This window comes from Coregonus clupeaformis, chromosome 18, assembly GCF_020615455.1.
Source record: "Coregonus clupeaformis isolate EN_2021a chromosome 18, ASM2061545v1, whole genome shotgun sequence".
Lineage (NCBI taxonomy): Eukaryota > Metazoa > Chordata > Actinopteri > Salmoniformes > Salmonidae > Coregonus > Coregonus clupeaformis.
The window spans coordinates 54,724,111-54,743,402 of NC_059209.1; the positions used below are offsets into that span (position 1 = coordinate 54,724,111).

A 19,292-nucleotide genomic window follows, 5' to 3' on the forward strand; every position below is an offset into this window, starting at 1 on the left:
TGAGGTAGGAGTTTGGTTGGGTCCCTTACTGAGATTGAAGGAAGATCAAACCATGATGTAGTATGGTAGTGATTTTATTTGTAATGATGTCATGTACAGCTTTCGTGATCAGTTAATTATTTCTTCAAAGCTATTTTTGTTCATAAGTCAGTTTCTTTCTGTTTTCCAAGCAAGATACACGCTGATGCTCTAATCATTACATAATAACAATGATACATTGGGCAAAACTGTGCGTGTAGAGTGAAAGTGAAGAAAACATCTGAAACATGGGCAATAGGACTATGGCAGGTGTTGCAGAGACCCCTGCTGCACAAGAATAACAATATTCAGATGACATCATCAGGGACACCTATGTAAGCTCTAAACCTGTTTTTATATTAATTTGCTAAATGCTACAGCAGTCAACTGCATACCAAGTGGAGGTGGAAGAGTTTAAATGGACTATCAGTTAACCTCAACCATGGCTAGACTAGGCCCTTGTCTCTGTGGAGTGAAAGAGTTGCTGGACTACCCCCTCCTCCCTAATCTATCTGGCACTTTATCAGCATACTTTAGTTTAGTAAACAAAAACTTGGCCTACTTAACATGATCTTTATTGTGGTGCAGTTGATACTTATCAACTGCACCACTGGTTATCAACTTTGGTAGAAAAATAAAAATCATAAACCTTGTAAGAAGTATAAATTGAACCTATTGAAAGTCCAAAAATGATTGACAGCTCAGTTATTGTGTCTGGATGATTTCATAAATATTTTCAAAATGTTACCAACGCCTGGCCCAGACAACCACAAGCCGACACTTCTACATTGAACTGTCGCAACCAATGTTCCCTCTAATTTTTTGGGGCACGGAGAAAATGTTTGGTCTTGTAAGCGGAAACTCTGTGCAACTGTGCAACTTCTGGCAAACGTTTACAGTGAACACTGACATTGTACCTTTACAGTTTTAGACAATAGCCAATAGGCTATTGTAGCTATTTGAGCATAATGTAGGCCTACCAACAAATTGCATTGTATTGTGTTGTATGATGCAAGAAACAACTTTACAAAATAAAACACATTATTATTCCATGCAGAGAATTAGACAATGTAGGCTACTCCTCTGCCTACTGGCTTATTTGCATATTCAAGCCTGTCTCAAAATACAACACTGCCCCTTTAATTAAGACATAAGCTATTTACCCGACTAGCTTTTTAAAGACAGCTTGAAATGTAGCCTACGTGTTTTGTGCTCTTGTAGGAAGCAGTAACTCCTCATTGCTGACCTATACTTATGTATAACGGATCTAATAACTCGCTAACTAGCAAAGAATATCAAAAATGTGCACACCTGCGGCTCTGCGCTCTGATCTTAAAAGCGCATTCACTCCCATAAAGAAATCACAGATTCAATCTTGCAAAGTTAGATTTGTTTTGGTTTGTTGCTTTGAAAAGGGGATGATATAATGTTGATTCGATCACAGAAAAAACGATGATCTATATAGTGCAAACTAATGGGGCGAACTCAGTGAAGTTCAATCTCTTGCATCTCTGCGTGGCATGGCAGGTAGCTTAGTGGGTAAGAGCGTTGTGCCAGTAACCGAAAGGTCGCTGGTTCTAATCCCCGAGCCGACTAGGTGAAAAATCTGTCGATGTGCCCTTAAGCAAGGCACTTAACCCTAATTGCTCCTGTAAGTCGCTCTGGATAAGAGCGTCTGCTAAATGACTAAAATGTAAAATGTAAATGTAAAATGGCATTTCTTCTGCTCCGCAGTCCTGGAGGTAGTGCGCGGCCGGCGTACGCGCGCAGTTTAGAGGGAACATTGTTCGCAACCACTTATAATCATTTGACTATAGGGAGGGGCTCCATACCAACGTAAAGGATAACGGGTGCAGGGAAGAAATACGACACCAAATATCGACTTCTGCCTCTGTGAAAATGCCGTTGGAATTGTACCTTGATCTGCACTCTCAGCCATGTCGTTCTGTGTTCATTTTTGCAAAGAAAACAGATATTCCGTTTGATTTCAAGTTAGTCGATCTGGCTTCAGGTACAGTGAGATATTTGGAATGTGATTTATTATGTCTATATTGACGATATAGCCTAGTATATCTTCTCACGACTTTAACACAATAGAGTTTTTGTGTGGATAACATTTGCATGCATGTTCAAATATAGACTAGTGAAATTCTATTCGAGGTAAATCAGAAAATAGAAAACACCCAACTATTTTAGTAAATGGGCCTACTGTAAATAAAGTTAGGAAGTAACCTAGTAGCCTATCATGACAATGTAAGTTAGATTTCATGTAGGCTAGAACATTCTAGGTGAAACCAACGAATTGCAAACTTTAAACTTCAGAAGGTAATATCTAACTGGACCCAATAACTACAGAAAAGTCATGAAACATGAAATACGTATGGAAACGTTTTTTCACCATAGATGATCATCAAGTATTGCATTATGTGTAGATTCAAACAATTATGTAGTTTGTTGGATACATTATAACAACAAAATCACTTTATTCCTTAAAAGTAAATCAGTGTAACTTTTTCTTAGGGTCAGGTGTCACAATTGTGATTTTGTGCTCCTCAGGCCAGCAGTATGGAGAAGACTTTGGCAAGATTAGTGTCGTGAGAAAGGTCCCAGTCATGAGAGATGGAGACTTCATTCTTACAGAGAGGTGAAGTAGCCTACTGTAAGCTACACAGAGAGACTTACATAACTATACTTAGGTTTTTGTGTAGTTCCTTCAATGAATATATCTCTCCTTATTTGTAGTGTTGCCATCCTGAAGTACATGGCTGAGAAATTTGGTACCTCAGATTCAGACCACTGGTACCCAGCATACCTGCAAAATTGAGCCCGAGTCAACGAGTACCTGTCCTGGCAACACTCAGCCATGCGAGCCCATGGCTCAAAGGTGTTCTGGTTCAGGGTAAGAGCTAAACATCCAACCAAGATGTCCTGTAAGTGGAACTTGCCCTCCTTGGCTGGTTATTGAACCATTTGTACAAATAATGAGTTACCTAATAACTTACTTAGTTAATGACTGAAGGAAAGCTATTAGCATTGATAATTTAAGTCTATGGCAGTGATATACAGTGCCTTCAGAAAGTATTCATACCCATTTATTTCACATTTTGTTGCGTTACAACCTGAATTCTCCACACAATATCACATAATGGCAAAGAGAAAACATGTTTTCAGACATTTTTGCTAATTTATTGAAAATGAAATACAGAAATATCTCATTTACATAAGTATTCACACCTCTGAGTCACCAAATGTTAGAATCACTTTTGGCAGAGATGACAGCTGTGAATATTTCTGGGTGAGTCTCTAAGAGATTTGCACAACTGGATTGTACAATATTTGCACATTATTCTTTTAAAAATTCTTCAAGCTCTGTCAAGTTGGTTGTTGATCATTACTAGACAGCCATTATCATAGTCTTGCTATAGATTTTCAAGCCGATTGAAGTCAAAACTTCAACTAGACCACTCAGGAACAGTCAATGTTGTCTTGGTAAGCAACTCCAGTGTATATTTGCAAATGACAAGCATACCCATAACATGATGCAGCCACCACCATGCTTGAAAATATGAAGAATGGTACTCAGTGATGTGTTGTGTTGGATTTTTTGCAGTTTTACTTTAGTGCCTTATTGCAGAAAGGATGCATGATTTGTCATATTTTTATTCTGTGCAGGCTTCCTTCTTTTCACTCTGTCATTTAGGTTAGTATTGTGTAGTAACTACAATGTTGTTGATCTATCCTCCATTTTCTCTTATCAGCCATTAAACTCTGTAACTGTTTTAAAGTAATCATTGGCCTCATGGTGAAATCCCTGAGCGGTTTCCTTCCTCTCTGGCAACTGAGTTAGGAAGGACGCCTGTATCTCTTGTAGTGACTGGGTGTATTGATACACCATCCAAAGTGTAATTAATAACTTCACCATGCTCAAAGGGATATTCATTGTCTGCTTTTTAAATGTTTAACCATCTACCAATAGGTGCCCTTCTTTGCGAGGCACTGGAAAACCTCCCTGGTCTTTGTGGTTGACTGTGTTTGAAATTCACTGCTTGGCTGAGGGACCTTGCAGATAATTGTATGTGTGTAGGCCAGTGACACAACATATACATGTAACAACTTTAAATTAAGGCTGTAACACAACAATGTGGAAAAAGTAAAGGGGTGTGAATACTATCTGAAGGCACTGTAGACATATTATCACTGGAGTGGATTATTATCTTAAACCATATTGAATAAGTATTGGTATAGACAAGTGAAATTGAAAGAATCTGAAAATATTTTTAGGCAATAGTTCCCATCATAACTGGTGCAGAAGTCCCCAAGGAGAAAATTGACTCTGCTTTGGAGGAGTCTCTGAAGGTGTTTGAGGAGAAGTTCCTGGAGGACAGACCCTTTATAATTGGGGAGAAGATCTCACTAGCAGACCTGGTGGCCATAGTAGAGATCATGCAGGTAACTTTTAAATGTGTCAAAAGTGAAAGGGTAAGGAAGAGTGAGTTGTGCATAGAGTGATTTTGAAGCTATTGTGTGAGGGATTCTCTTACTAACTGTTGTAAGTGTCCCTCCTAGGTTGCAGATTATTGCTGTACTTTCCCTGAAATGATATGGGTTTTCCTGTGTGTGTATGTTTTTCAGCCAGTTGGTACTGGTCTGGATGTGTTTGAGAACAGGCCCACTCTCAGTGTCTGGAGAGACAGGGTAAAGAAGGAGCTTGGCGAGGCTCTGTTTGACGAAGCTCACAAGACCATCATGCATGTGGACAGCCTGCCACAAACATTTCAGAACAATGGCATGCTGGAATTTATCAAGCCAAAGATTCAGAAGATGTTCAACTAACTCATGATGAGAAAATTTTTACCACCAAGTAGTGAGAGTGTCAATGCTTTATATTTTTGTCTTACATTTTTATTTAAGTGCATGGTTTGTTAGAATAAACACTTAATTTATTGATCATAAATCTAATCAAATCCAAGTGTCTGTTTCCCTTTTTTTCAAATGAATTTGAATTATTAAAATAAATTAAACAATAGAACTTAAATAGAACTAAGGATCCTGGGACTAAACACCTCCCTCTGCAACTGGATCCTGGACTTCCTGACGGGCTGCCCCCAGGTGGTAAGGGTAGGTAACAACACATCTGCCACGCTGATCCTAAAACACGGGGGCCCCTCAGGGGTGCGTGCTCAGTCCCCTCCTGTACTCCCTGTTCACCCATGACTGCATGGCCAGGCACGACTCCAACACCATCATTAAGTTTGCCGACGACACAACAGTGGTAGGCCTGATCACCGACAACGATGAGACAGCCTATAGGAAGGAGGTCAGAGACCTGGCCCTGTGGTGCCAGGATAACAACCTCTCCCTCAACGTGACCAAAACAAAGGAGATGATTGTGGACTACAGGGAAAAAAAGAGGACTGAGCACGCCCCCATTCTCATCGACAGGGCTGTAGTGGAGCAGGTTGAGAGCTTCAAGTTCCTTGGTGTCCACATCACCAATGAACTATCATGGTCCAAACACACCAAGACAGTCGTGAAGAGGGCACAAAGCCTATTCCCCCTCAGGAGACTGAAAAGATTTGGTATGGGTCCTCAGAACCTCAAAAAGTTCTACAGCTGCACCATCGAGAGCATCCTGACTGGTTGCATCACCGCCTGGTATGGCAACTGCTCGGCCTCCGACCGCAAGGCACTACAGAGGGTAGTGCGTACGGCCCAGTACATCACTGGGGCCAAGCTTCCTGCCATCCAGGACCTCTATACCAGGCGGTGTCAGAGGAAGGCCCTCAAAATTGTCAAAGACTCCAGCCACCCTAGTCATAGACTGTTCTCTCTGCTACCGCACGGCAAGCGGTACCAGAGCGCCAAGTCTAGGTCCAAAAGGCTTCTCAACAGCTTCTACCCCCAAGCCATAAGACTCCTGAACAGCTAATCATGGCTACCCGGACTATTTGCACCCCCACCCCATCTTTTTACGCTGCTGCTACTCTGTTAATTATTTATGCATAGTCACTTTAACTCTACCCACATGTACATATTACCTCAACTAGCCGGTGCCCCCGCACATTGACTCTGCACCGGTACCTCCCTGTATATAGCCTCCCTACTGTTATTTTATTTTACTTCTGCTCTTTTTTTCTCAACACTTTTTTGTTGTAGTTGTTTTATTTTATCTTTTTTATTAAGAAATAAATGCATTGTTGGTTAAGGGCTGTACACCTGTTGCATTTGGCGCATGTGGCAAATACAATTTTATTTTATTTTATTTAAAGTGCTATTTATAGAGAGATGCAAATGTTCTGCTGTTCAAAACCAGACAGAACATTCTTCAAACTTTTCTTCCCATTTTTCAAATTATTTTCTTTTTCTTAAAAGAAAATGCCCAATTAAACAATAGAATCTAAAGTACAATTTGGTGAGAGATGCAAAGGTTCTGCAGTCCAAAACCTGAAAGAACATTCTTCAAACTCTTGCTGGCCCATGTTGACTCCAATGCTTCCCACAGTTGTGTCAAATTGGCTGGATGTCCTTTGGGTGGTGGACCATTCTTGACACACACAGGAAACTGTTGAGCGTGAAAAACCCAGCAGCTTTGAAGTTCTTGACACAAACCGGTGTGGCTGGCACCTACTACCATACCCTGTTCAAAGGCACTTAAATATTTTGTCTTGCCCATTCACCCTCTGAATGGCACACATACACAATCCGCGCTCAATTGTCTCAAGGCTTAAAAATCCTTATTTAACATGTCTCCTCCCCTTCATCTACGCTCATTGAAGTGTATTTAACAAGTGACATCAATAATGGATCATAGCTTTCACCTGGATTCACCTGGTCAGTCTATGAAAGTGCTCCTGTTTTGTACACTCAGTGAATAAAGCCACATATACCATCAATAAGAAAAGACATTGAAAAGGTGAAAAGACTAATAAAGTCAATAAATGCACCGGTATTTAAAAACAAATACTATGAAACCCAGTACACTGAAGGATAAAAAGCCAAAAACAGCAGTAGCGAAAATAGATTTTACAACAAGAAAATTAGAACTTGGTTGTGATATCCAAGTTCTAATTCCTAATTCTATGGTGATATCTGACAATGACAAAATATACTGTCCTGAAGAACTGAAAAGGAGACAATGTACTACAACTCAAAAGCATATCAAGCTGCCCCGGTTTCTCTACTTTTGCTTGATGAATTTCATACTTTGGTCCCGCAGAAAGGAGTGAGTTAATGCTGGTGTCAGAGCAATATAGTTCAGAGAGATAGTACATGGAGATGGTGGTCAGAGTGGTTATGTAGACCCCCACCAGGGCCACAGTGAGCTTGCACACCAGCAGGTAGGAGTCAGCACTCACCTCGGTCTTGTTCTTTCTCATCTCCAGCGTGTGTATACAGAGATGGACCACCAGTCTGAGGGAGGAGGGCAGCATCACCATCAAAGGTAACGGAGCCAGGTAGCAGATGAAGACTAACACGTAAAGGTGTTACGTACGATTCGTTACAGTACTGAAGGGTGAAGAAGGAGGAAAACATCACACAGTAGTTCAGGAAGGTCACTGCAAGAGCCACATTGATGATGGGGGAGATATTTGTCTTGATCTTAGCGAACAGCTCAGAGGTGAAGTTGACCATCTTCACACAGTAGAGGACACTCAGCCAGGCGATGGACCAGAAGCTCAAACAGCTGCTGCTCAGCCACACATACAAAATGGCGCGGAAGAACAGGAGCAGATCATCCCAACACATCACCCCACCCCACATGATGGCAACGATGCCAAAGGTGGAGAGGTGCAGGAATATATTGCCCAGGGAGATAGAGGAGTTGATCAGCCGAACAGTCTGGACGCCTCCAGCCTTCCACTGCTGGACCATGGTTGTGATTATGTTGAAGGTATTCCATAGCACTCCAATAACAACCAGGACAGATACAGTGGGGAAAAAAAGTATTTAGTCAGCCACCAATTGTGCAAGTTCTCCCACTTAAAAAGATGAGAGAGGCCTGTAATTTTCATCATAGGTACCCGTCAACTATGACAGACAAAATTAGAAAAAAAATCCAGAAAATCACATTGTAGGATTTTTAATGAATTTATTTGCAAATTATGGTGGAAAATAAGTATTTGGTCAATGACAAAAGTTTCTCAATAGTTTGTTATATACCCTTTGTTGGCAATGACACAGGTCAAACGTTTTCTGTAAGTCTTCACAAGGTTTTCACACACTGTTGCTGGTATTTTGGCCCATTCCTCCATGCAGATCTCCTCTAGAGCAGTGATGTTTTGGGGCTGTCGCTGGGCAACACAGACTTTCAACTCCCTCCAAAGATTGTCTATGGGGTTGAGATCTGGAGACTGGCTAGGCCACTCCAGGACCTTGAAATGCTTCTTACGAAGCCACTCCTTCGTTGCCCGGGCGGTGTGTTTGGGATCATTGTCATGCTGAAAGACCCAGCCACGTTTCATCTTCAATGCCCTTGCTGATGGAAGGAGGTTTTCACTCAAAATCTCACGATACATGGCCCCATTCATTCTTTCCTTTACACAGATCAGTCGTCCTGGTCCCTTTGCAGAAAAACAGCCCCAAAGCATGATGTTTCCACCCCCATGCTTCACAGTAGGTATGGTGTTCTTTGGATGCAACTCAGCATTCTTTGTCCTCCAAACACGACGAGTTGAGTTTTTACCAAAAAGTTCTATTTTGGTTTCATCTGACCATATGATATTCTCCCAATCCTCTTCTGGATCATCCAAATGCACTCTAGCAAACTTCAGACGGGCCTGGACATGTACTGGCTTAAGCAGGGGGACACGTCTGGCACTGCAGTATTTGAGTCCCTGGCGGCGTAGTGTGTTACTGATGGTAGGCTTTGTTACTTTGGTCCCAGCTCTCTGCAGGTCATTCACTAGGTCCCCCCGTGTGGTTCTGGGATTTTTGCTCACCGTTCTTGTGATCATTTTGACCCCACGGGGTGAGATCTTGCGTGGAGCCCCAGATCGAGGGAGATTATCAGTGGTCTTGTATGTCTTCCATTTCCTAATAATTGCTCCCACAGTTGATTTCTTCAAACCAAGCTGCTTACCTATTGCAGATTCAGTCTTCCCAGCCTGGTGCAGGTCTACTATTTTGTTTCTGGTGTCCTTTGACAGCTCCTTGGTCTTGGCCATAGTGGAGTTTGGAGTGTGACTGTTTGAGGTTGTGGACAGGTGTCTTTTATACTGATAACAAGTTCAAACAGGTGCCATTAATACAGGTAACGAGTGGAGGACAGAGGAGCCTCTTAAAGAAGAAGTTACAGGTCTGTGAGAGCCAGAAATCTTGCTTGTTTGTAGGTGACCAAATACTTATTTTCCACCATAATTTGCAAATAAATTCATTAAAAATCCTACAATGTGATTTTCTGGATTTTTTCTCCTCAATTTGTCTGTCATAGTTGACGTGTACCTATGATGAAAATTACAGGCCTCTCTCATCTTTTTAAGTGGGAGAACTTGCACAATTGGTGGCTGACTAAATACTTTTTTTCCCCACTGTATACCATACAGTTGGACTGCATGTTGTCCAAAATCCATAGAACAACTCGGCACAACTCCTCTTTGTTATGAAGCAGAGTATTATCGACATAGCATCTTATAGAGAAAATAACTATTCCTTAATGCAAATCTGTTTCTGTGGGTCATGACTATCAGAGATAATGTAAATGAGAGACAACGCTAATTGATGGTAGTGCATGGCCATTCCAAAACAGAATTTGAAAACACAAATAAGTCATGATGAAGGCAAGTCACGACGGTCATTACCATTTTGCTTTTATGAAAAGCATGCATGAAGTATACATTGGGAATAGAATGTAGACAATTACTGGATTTGCAATGTTGTAACCAGACAGAGATTAAATTGAAGGCAGGGGGAGGTCGTAGGGATGGAAGATAGTCAATACTTCTTCCTGTATAAGCTCAACCACTCATTATCCCTATTGAGGATAAACATGGCAACTTACTGTCTGCCTTGACACTCTGTCCATCGTGCCATGATTTGTACACGTTAGCTTATTCAAAACAATGTTTTGTGCTCTTGTCATGTAATTCACAATGCAAATGTTTTTTAATCCAGATGTTCTATTTTTCTCAGGTGTAATACCACAAGCACTGTATGGATAAAACATTTGAATGTCACATAATAACAAAAAGTAAATATATTGAACTAGACAGTGAAACCAATTGAATATGGTACCTTGTTGCTGAAGCTATATAGCCTAGTCTGTGACATACAGTCCTCCTTTTCAAGCTCCTATGATGGCTAAATACATCCAATTCTATGATGGCTTCCATCAATGTAATTGTCATTTCCAATCCCCCATATATATTTTTTTAAATATACAGTACCAGTCAAAAGCTTGGACACACCTACTCATTCAAGGGTTTTTCTTTATTTTTACTATTTTCTACATTGTAGAATAATAGTGAAGACATCAAAACTATGAAACAACACATATGGAATCATTTAGTAACCCAAAAAGTGTTAAACAAATCAAAATATATTTTATATTTGAGATTCTTCAAATAGCCACCCTTTGCCTTGATGACAGCTTTGCACACTCTTGGCATTCTCTCAACCAGCTTCACCTGGAATGCATTTCAAACAGTCTTGAAGGAGTTCCCACATATGCTGAGCACTTGTTGGCTGCTTTTCCTTCAGTCTGCCGTCCGACTCATCCCAAATCATCTCAATTGGTGATGCAGCACTCCATCACTCTCCTTCTTGGTAAAATAGCCTTTACACAGCCTGGAGGTGTGTTGGGTCATTGTCCTGTTGAAAAACAAATGATAGTCCCATTAAGCCCAAACCAGATGGGATGGCGCATCACTGCAGAATGCTGTGGTAGCCATGCTGGTTAAGTGTGCCTTGAATTCTAAATAAATCACAGACAGTGTCACCTGCAAAGCACCCCCACACCATAACACCTCCTCCTCCATGCTTTACAGTGGGAACTACACATGCGGAGATCATCCGTTCACCCACACCGCGTCTCACAAAGACACGGCTGTTGGAACCAAAAATCTCCAATTTGGACTCCAGACCAAAGGACACATTTCCACCGGTCTAATATCCATTGCTCGTGTTTCTTGGTCCAAGCAGGTCTCTTCTTCTTATTGGTGTCCTTTAGTAGTGGTTTCTTTGCAGCAATTTGACCATGAAGGCCTGATTCACACAGTCCCCTCTGAACAGTTGATGTTGAGATGTGTCTGTGACATGAAACTCTGTGAAGCATTTATTTGGGCTGCAATTTCTGAGGCTGGTAACTCTAATGAACTTATCCTTTGCAGCAGAGGTAAGTCTGGGTCTTCCATTCCTGTGGCGGTCCTCATGAGAGCCAGTTTCATCATAGCGCTTGATGGTTTTTGCGACTGCACTTGAAGAAACTTTCAAAGTTCTTGAAATTTTCCAGATTGACTGACCTTCATGTCTTAAAGTAATGATTGACTGTTGTTTCTCTTTGCTTATTTGAGCTGTTCTTGCCATAATATGGACTTGGTCTTTTACCAAATAGGGCTATCTTCTGTATACCCCCCCTCCCTTGTCACAACACAACTGATTGGCTCAAACGCATTAAGAAGGAAAGAAATTCCACAAATTAACTTTTAAGAAGGCACACCCGTTAATTGAAATGCATTCCAGGTGACTACCTCATGAAGCTGGTTGAAAGAATGCCAAGAGTGTGCAAAGCTGTCATCAAGGCAAAGGGTGGCTATTTGAAGAATCTCAAATATAAAATATATTTTGATTTGTTTAACACTTTTTTGGTTACTACATCATTCCATATGTGCTATTTCATAGTTTTGATGTCTTCACTATTATTCTACAATGTAAAAAATTGTAAAAATAAAGAATAACCCTTGAATGAGTAGGTGTGTCCAAACTTTTGACTGGTAGTGTATATATATATATATTTGTTTATTTGATATTTTCCTTTATTATTTTCCCCTAACCCTACCATCCCTCACTTAGGCTTCTACTTCCAGCTTATACAGTGGCTTGCGAAAGTATTCACCCCCCTTGGCATTTTTCCTATTTTGTTGCTATCACGCCCTGACCTTAGAGATCACCTGTATTCTCTGTTTGGTTAGGTCAGGGTGTGATTTGGATAGAATCTAGTTTATTCTATTTCTATGTTGGCCGGGTGTGGGTCCCAATCAGAGGCAGCTGTCGATCGTTGTCTCTGATTGGGGATCATACTTAGGCAGCCATTTTGCCTACCTTTAGTTGTGGGATCTTGTTTCTGTTTGGCTTGTTTGATGTTTAGCCTCTTGAATGTCACGTTCTGTTGGATTTTGTCAAGTGTTTAAATAATAAACGACCCTGTACGCATACCACGCTGCACCTTGGTCCGATCCTTTATACAACGAACGTGACAGAAGATCCCACCACCAACGGACCAAGCAGCGTGGCCAAGAGGAGCAGACACCCTGGACACAGGTGGGGAAGACATTTTGGACATGGGAGGAGATATTAGCCGGTAAAGGACCAGACTTCAGCCCCTCTCCAGGGTCGAGGGCTCCCACACCAGGGTCCAGACAGGGCTTGGTGCATCGTGGGAGGACTGAGAAGGGGAGCATCGCACTGGGGTCCAGACCGGACCGGGTGTGCAACTGGGAGGCAGGATAGGAGAGGAGTTTACTGCCTACGTCACGCCGGAGCCGGAGCCGCCACCGAGGCTGGAAGCTCACCCGGTCCCTCCCCTAATGAGTCAGGTTTTTGTGGCCAGAGTCCGCACCTTTGGGGGGGGGGTACTGTCACGCCCTGACCTTAGAGATCACCTGTATTCTCTGTTTGGTTAGGTCAGGGTGTGATTTGGATATAATCTAGTTTATTCTATTTCTATGTTGGCCGGGTGTGGTTCCCAATCAGAGGCAGCTGTCGATCGTTGTCTCTGATTGGGGATCATACTTAGGCAGCCATTTTGCCTACCTTTAGTTGTGGGATCTTGTTTCTGTTTGGCTTGTTGGATGTTTAGCCTCTTGAACTTCACGTTCTGTAGATTTTGTTATTTTGTCAAGTGTTTACATAATAAACGACCATGTACGCATACCACGCTGCACCTTGGTCCGATCCTTTTATACAACAAACGTGACAGTTGCCTTACAACCTGGAATTAAAATGGATATTTGGGGGGGTTTTGTATCATTTGATTTACACAACATGCCTACCACTTTGAAGATGCAAAATATTCACCCCCCCAAAGTCAATACTTTGTAGAACCACCTTTTGCAGCAATTACAGCTGCAAGTTTCTTGGGGTATGTCTCTATAAGCTTGGCACATCTAGCCACTGGGATTTTTGCCCATTCTTCAAGGCAAAGCTGCTTCAAGTTGGATGGGTTCTGCTGGTGTACAGCAATCTTTAAGTCATACCACAGATTCTCAATTGGATTGAGGTCTGGGCTTTGACTAGGCCATTCCAATACATTTAAATGTTTCCCCTTAAACCACTCGAGTGTTGCTTTAGCAGTATGCTTAGGGTCATTGTCCTGCTGGAAAGTGAACCTCCGCCCCAGTCTCAAATCTCTGGAAGACTGAAACAGGTTTCCCTCAAGAATTTCCCTGTATTTAGCGCCATCCATCATTCCTTAAATTCTGCCACCACCATGCTTCACTGTGGGGATGGTGTTCTCGGGGTGATGAGAGGTGTTGGGTTTGCGCCAGACATAGCGTTTTCCTTGATGGCCAAAAAGCTCAATTCTAGACTCATCTGACCAGAGTACCTTCTTCCATATGTTTGGGGAGTCTCCCACATGCCGTTTGGTAATTTTTTTCTTTAAGCAATGTATTTTTTCTGGCCACTCTTCCGTAAAGCCCAGCTCTGTGGAGTGTACGGCTTAAAGTGGTCCTATGGACAGATACTCCAATCTCCGCTGTGGAGCTTTGCAGCTCCTTCAGGGTTATCTTTGGTCTCTTTGTTGCCTCTCTGATTAATGCCCTCCTTGCCTGGTCCGTGAGTTTTGGTGGGCGATCCTCTCTTGGCAGGTTTGTTGTGGTGCCATATTCTTTCAATGTTTTTATAATGGATTTAATGGTGCTCCGTGGGATGTTAAAAGTTTCGGATATTTTTTTATAACCCAACCCTGATCTGTACTTCTCCACAACTTTGTCCCTGACCTGTTTGGAGAGCTCCTTGGTATTCATGGTGCTGCTTGCTTGGTGGTGCCCCTTGCTTAGTGGTGTTGCTGACTCTGGGGCCTTTCAGAACAGGTGTTAATATACTGAGATCATGTGACACTTACATTGCACACAGGTGGACTTTATTTAACTAATTATGTGACTTCTGAAGGTAATTGGTTGCACCATATCTTATTTAGGGGCTTCATAGCAAAGGGGGTGAATACATATACACACACCCCTTTTCCGTTATTTATTTTTTTGAATTTTTTGAAACAAGTTATTTCTTTCACTTCACCAATTTGGACTATTTTGTGTATGTCCATTACATGAAATCCAAATTTATGGACACAGTATATTTTACAATTGTTATATTTTGTTTGTTTTTAGTCCCATCCTTCAGCTCCACTCAACCCCTCCCATCTATCTCTGAACACCATCCAATTTAGATTTCTATTTACCATATATTTTTGTTGTGATTTTTCACAAAAGTTCTGAACCTTTCTATTCTCATAGATTCTACATATTGTAAATTAAAAATAAACATTTTTGCTAAGAGTATTATTATATTATTGATCGATTGACTATGACTTTTTAAATCACCCAGCAGTGCTATTTGCAGAGGGGGACATAACTTGGCACATTTCCTGCATTTCTACACAATCTAATATGACCCATGGCCCTATTTAGAACAACAAAAAGTAAGCAAAAATGCCCACAGTCATCAAAGCTAGGTAAGAGATTATTAAATATGTTTAAATATGTTTATCAACTCCTCTATCAACTCATACAGTATTCCATATAAGGCATTGATAAGACTGAACTAGATCCATGATAATTCAATAATCAATATTGTATTGCACCTTTAACCAATAGCCTAACAAATGAACAACTCTTACAAATAAAGTACAAAGACAACTGCCTCTATATCAAATTTCAGCCAGACCGCCCAGCCAACCCGAGACGCCTACACGCCCGACCCCCACCAGTCTAGTCAATAACTCAACTCTCTCCCCAACACAACTTGTCTCAAGGGAAAGGTTTGGAAAACAAAAGTTGAATGAAAACACACATACACCTACCCATTAACACACAGAAACAGTACACCCTCTGTATAATTCATATCATAGGCCTAACAGTACTGTAGAGCTCTTTTTACTTGCACATAATATAGCTGGGTCACCCCGTCCTGCCCCTAGGGGTCCACGGCCCTGTAGCGCCCCAACCCAACACACCACACTCAGCTTTAGGATCTTAGTGAAACATTCATTATTGGTTTCAGGTGTGTTAGGCCAAGGCCAGAGTGACAACAGTACAGCAGACCCCCAGGGCCAGGACTAAGCAGCCCAGCAGCTAGGGATTGCCTAAATCTCTGACATGGGCATGTTTTCAGTACAGACTCCTTTTGTCATACAGTATTCCATATAAGGCATCCAGACTTTATGAAAGTAGCACAGTATATCCTTAATCTTAAAACAAATCTAGTGATACTGTACATAACTTGACATTTCTTCCATACATTGTGGGAGGATAACCAACCTTCCAATTAATGGCAATGCATTTATTAGACAATATAAATTCTAGGTTACACAGTTTCTTCTGATAACAGTCTCCAGCATCAACATTTCCAAGCAAACAAAAACAGGGAGAATGGAGAATCTGTAGACATGCTGAGATAAAATAACATACTCTTACCAGAATTCAGCCAACCTTCAGAAGATCACAACATATGCAAATATGTCCCCTTTTGTGCATTACACCTCCAGTAGAATAATACAATTTCTGAGTGCATGAAATTCAGTTTCACTGGCATATAGTACATTCTATGGATGGTTTTAAACTGCAGTAATTTATGTCTGAGATTCTATGAACATGACTGGGCATTCTAACATATACTGTATGTATCCATTCATCGTCATCAATAGCGTCTCCCAGGTCTTCCTCACATTTTTGTTTTACATGTTTTGTGTCATCGGGAAAAGCCTCTATCAACTCTTGATACAATTTGGAAATCAACTTTGGAGGTTTGTCAGACTGCCTTAAAATAGCATCTGGCTTGTCCAGTGTTTGCTGGACAGAGAGAATAAAGTGTTGTATCTGCAACAATTCACCTCACCTCTGTCACAGACTGGTCTTCCCTGGCTGTCTGACTGCTGAGACCCCTGTCACCATCTGATCCTCCTAAAATGAGGCATGACAAAGAATTACCTTGGTCTACATCTATACATTATATTATCCAAGAATAGAATCACTGGTTCAATAATTGAAATTACCATTATTCCCAGATCCTGTAGCTACTGTAGGTCTACCCATCAATTCAAGATGGAACTTTGTAGAATTCACTGAATATACTTCAAAATTCACCTGAGCACCGTGGACTGGTCTTCCCTGGCTGTCTGACCCTCTGGGACCACTGTCACCATCTGATCCTGCTAATACATGATGAGCATAGTGTTGTGTACTGACTGCATTAGAGGGCTGCATTCCCGCAGGATGCCTGCAGGACCTGCGGGTCCCGACAGAGATCATTGCAGTGTGATCAGCATTTTTCATGCTACAGGCGGGTGATAGATTAATTATTAATGACTAATTATTACACCCTGAAACTGTGTATAATGTGTTAGAAATGTGTGAGTGTAGGACCAGTAAGCTACCATTGAGCTACTATTTAGCAATGTGAGTAAGAGTTAGACCAGACAACAATGGAGAACTGTCTAAACCAAGATAAAGGGGCAGGATTTTTAGTATGACTTATGTGTATAAAAGGATTGTACCACCATTTTGTTTCAGAATTCTCAATGAATAAATATCTCTGACTATGCAGACCGGGACTCTGGCTGTTACTTAAATCCCAAAAGACTTACAACCTTTTGGGAGACGCACAGAGACACTAAAATAGTTTGTTAAATAATTCACTTAACAGCGGGGGAGCAGGCGGTCAGACAGATGACTTTGGGATGAAAATATTTTTGTTGTCCCACAGATTATTTTGAAACAGTCCTCTTTCTGTTTTGTATGCGTTAGCCTACCTATTGTATTAAAAACACATACTTTTCAGAATTCACTGCTTCAACATCAGTAGCCTACCTCTCCTAGTTGGGCGTTAGAGTTCAAATGCACCTAGTATGTGTGTTCTCATTGAAATAGAGTAAGCTGCCTACATTGGCGAACAATCTTGTGGCAGTTAACTTGAATATGAAATTAACTTAAATACGATTAGACTGTAGTTTACTACAGTGTCTGTAAATAAATATTGATAATGAAAAGAAGTGGATTATGCAAAACGTAGCAAGTGTCACTGTCATCATTCTTGCTGCCTCCAGTTCAGTAGCCATACCTGCGAGATCAGGTGCACGTGTAGTCTCAATTAAATAGAGTAGGCTACAGTGGTGCAAATTACTTAAGTAAAAATACTTTAAAGTACTACTTAAGTAGTTTTTTTTGGTATCTGTACTTTACTTTACTATTTTTATTTTTGACAACTTTTACTTTTACTTCACTACATTCCTAAATAAAATAATGTACTTTTTACTCCATACATTTTCCCTGACACAAAAAGTACTTTTTGAATGCATAGCAGGACAGGAAAATGGTCCAATTCATGCACTTATCAAGAGAACATCCCTGGTCATCTACTGCCTCTGATCTGGCGGACTCACTAAACACAAATGCTTTGTTTGTCAATTATGTCTGAGTGTTGGAGTGTGCCCCTGGCTATCTGAACATAAAAAAAAAAAAAAAAAATGGTGCCGTCTGGTTTGCTTACTATAAGGAATTTGAAGTGATTTATACTTTTACTTTTACTTTTGATACTTAAGTACATTTTATCAATTACATTTCCTTTTGATACTTAAGTATATTTAAAACCAAATACTTTTAGACACTTACTCAAGTAGTATTTTACTGGGTGACTTTCACTTTTACTTGAGTCATTTTCTATTAACATATCTTTACTTTTACTCAAGTATGACAATTGGGTACTTTTTCCACCACTGGTAGGCTATAGCCTTTGTATACATGGACGGAGTAGCACGGGACAGTTATTTTTCCAAGGAAATGTACTTCCTAAATAGGCCTACGATTAGGCTATAGTTTACTACATTGCCTAAATATTGATCACCCATATTTCTCAGTCTGAAAATCTTCCCACTCCTAAAAGGTAGGCTATAAAAATAGCTAAAGAGAAAGTGCAAGTCTCTCCAACTGCTCTCTTCAAACTACATCTAGCATATTGGCTGATATAGCCCAGTAATACAATGTAAGGGCCATGTGAGAATCTCTGGTAATTTAACCTATTTCTTAAGTTATTTTTGCGCATTTGATATTACCTATAGGGCGCAAAATAGCTGGGACCATGGCTGGCAAGTGAGCTGCGTCACATACGCCTAAAATAACATTGCGGGACTGCGGTTGGGTTTGGGACCAGTTCTTGTGGTAGTGGGTGGGAGTCGGACAGAAAGCCAGCGGGTGTGGGTGGGAGCGAGATGAAGTCCCGCGCAGACCTCTACTGTGCACCATGACAGTGAAGCCTGTAACGTTAGAGCTGTTTATTACTGTGTCAGTATGAAAAGTAAGGAATTAGCTAGGGAAACTGACAGATCAATAACATTACATTGACATACTGACTAATAGAACTCACATTGCGCTGAAAAAACTTCTGAATATCAATCTTCAATCGTTTGCCCGATGGCTTCATTGTTTGATTCAGGTCTAGTTTGATTGAGGCAATAATAATAGCTAATGTAAGCCAACTTTTTGCCAGCTCTCTCTCTAACAGTACATCAACTGGCGAAAGCTTGCCAAGTTAATTTACTTCTGAAACATGACAAAACAAAGGCTACAAAACATGTCCATACAAAAAACTGCTGTTAGATAGCTATATGAGGTGGCTATTATTACTATCTGACAGATAACTAGAGGTACCTACTCACTAGCGTAAGTTATTCATTCACCTCAGTCGAGAGGGGATGAAACATTAGCTAACATTACATGTCAGTTACAATACTAGCTCAGCACTGCGAATAAACACTAGTTTCTGGGGTTTTCTGTTAAGTTAAACAGCAGTTACCTTGCCGGCTACATCAGTCAACTAAAGAGTAGCCAGTTTCTGTTCCTTTCACA

At 41.0% G+C, this 19,292-nt stretch overlaps 1 pseudogene; it reads left to right on the forward strand.

Annotated features, from left to right (window-relative positions):
- The first annotated feature begins 1,869 nt into the window (after positions 1-1,869).
- Positions 1,870-4,958, forward strand: LOC121550713 (annotated as a pseudogene).
- The last annotated feature ends 14,334 nt before the right edge of the window (positions 4,959-19,292 follow it).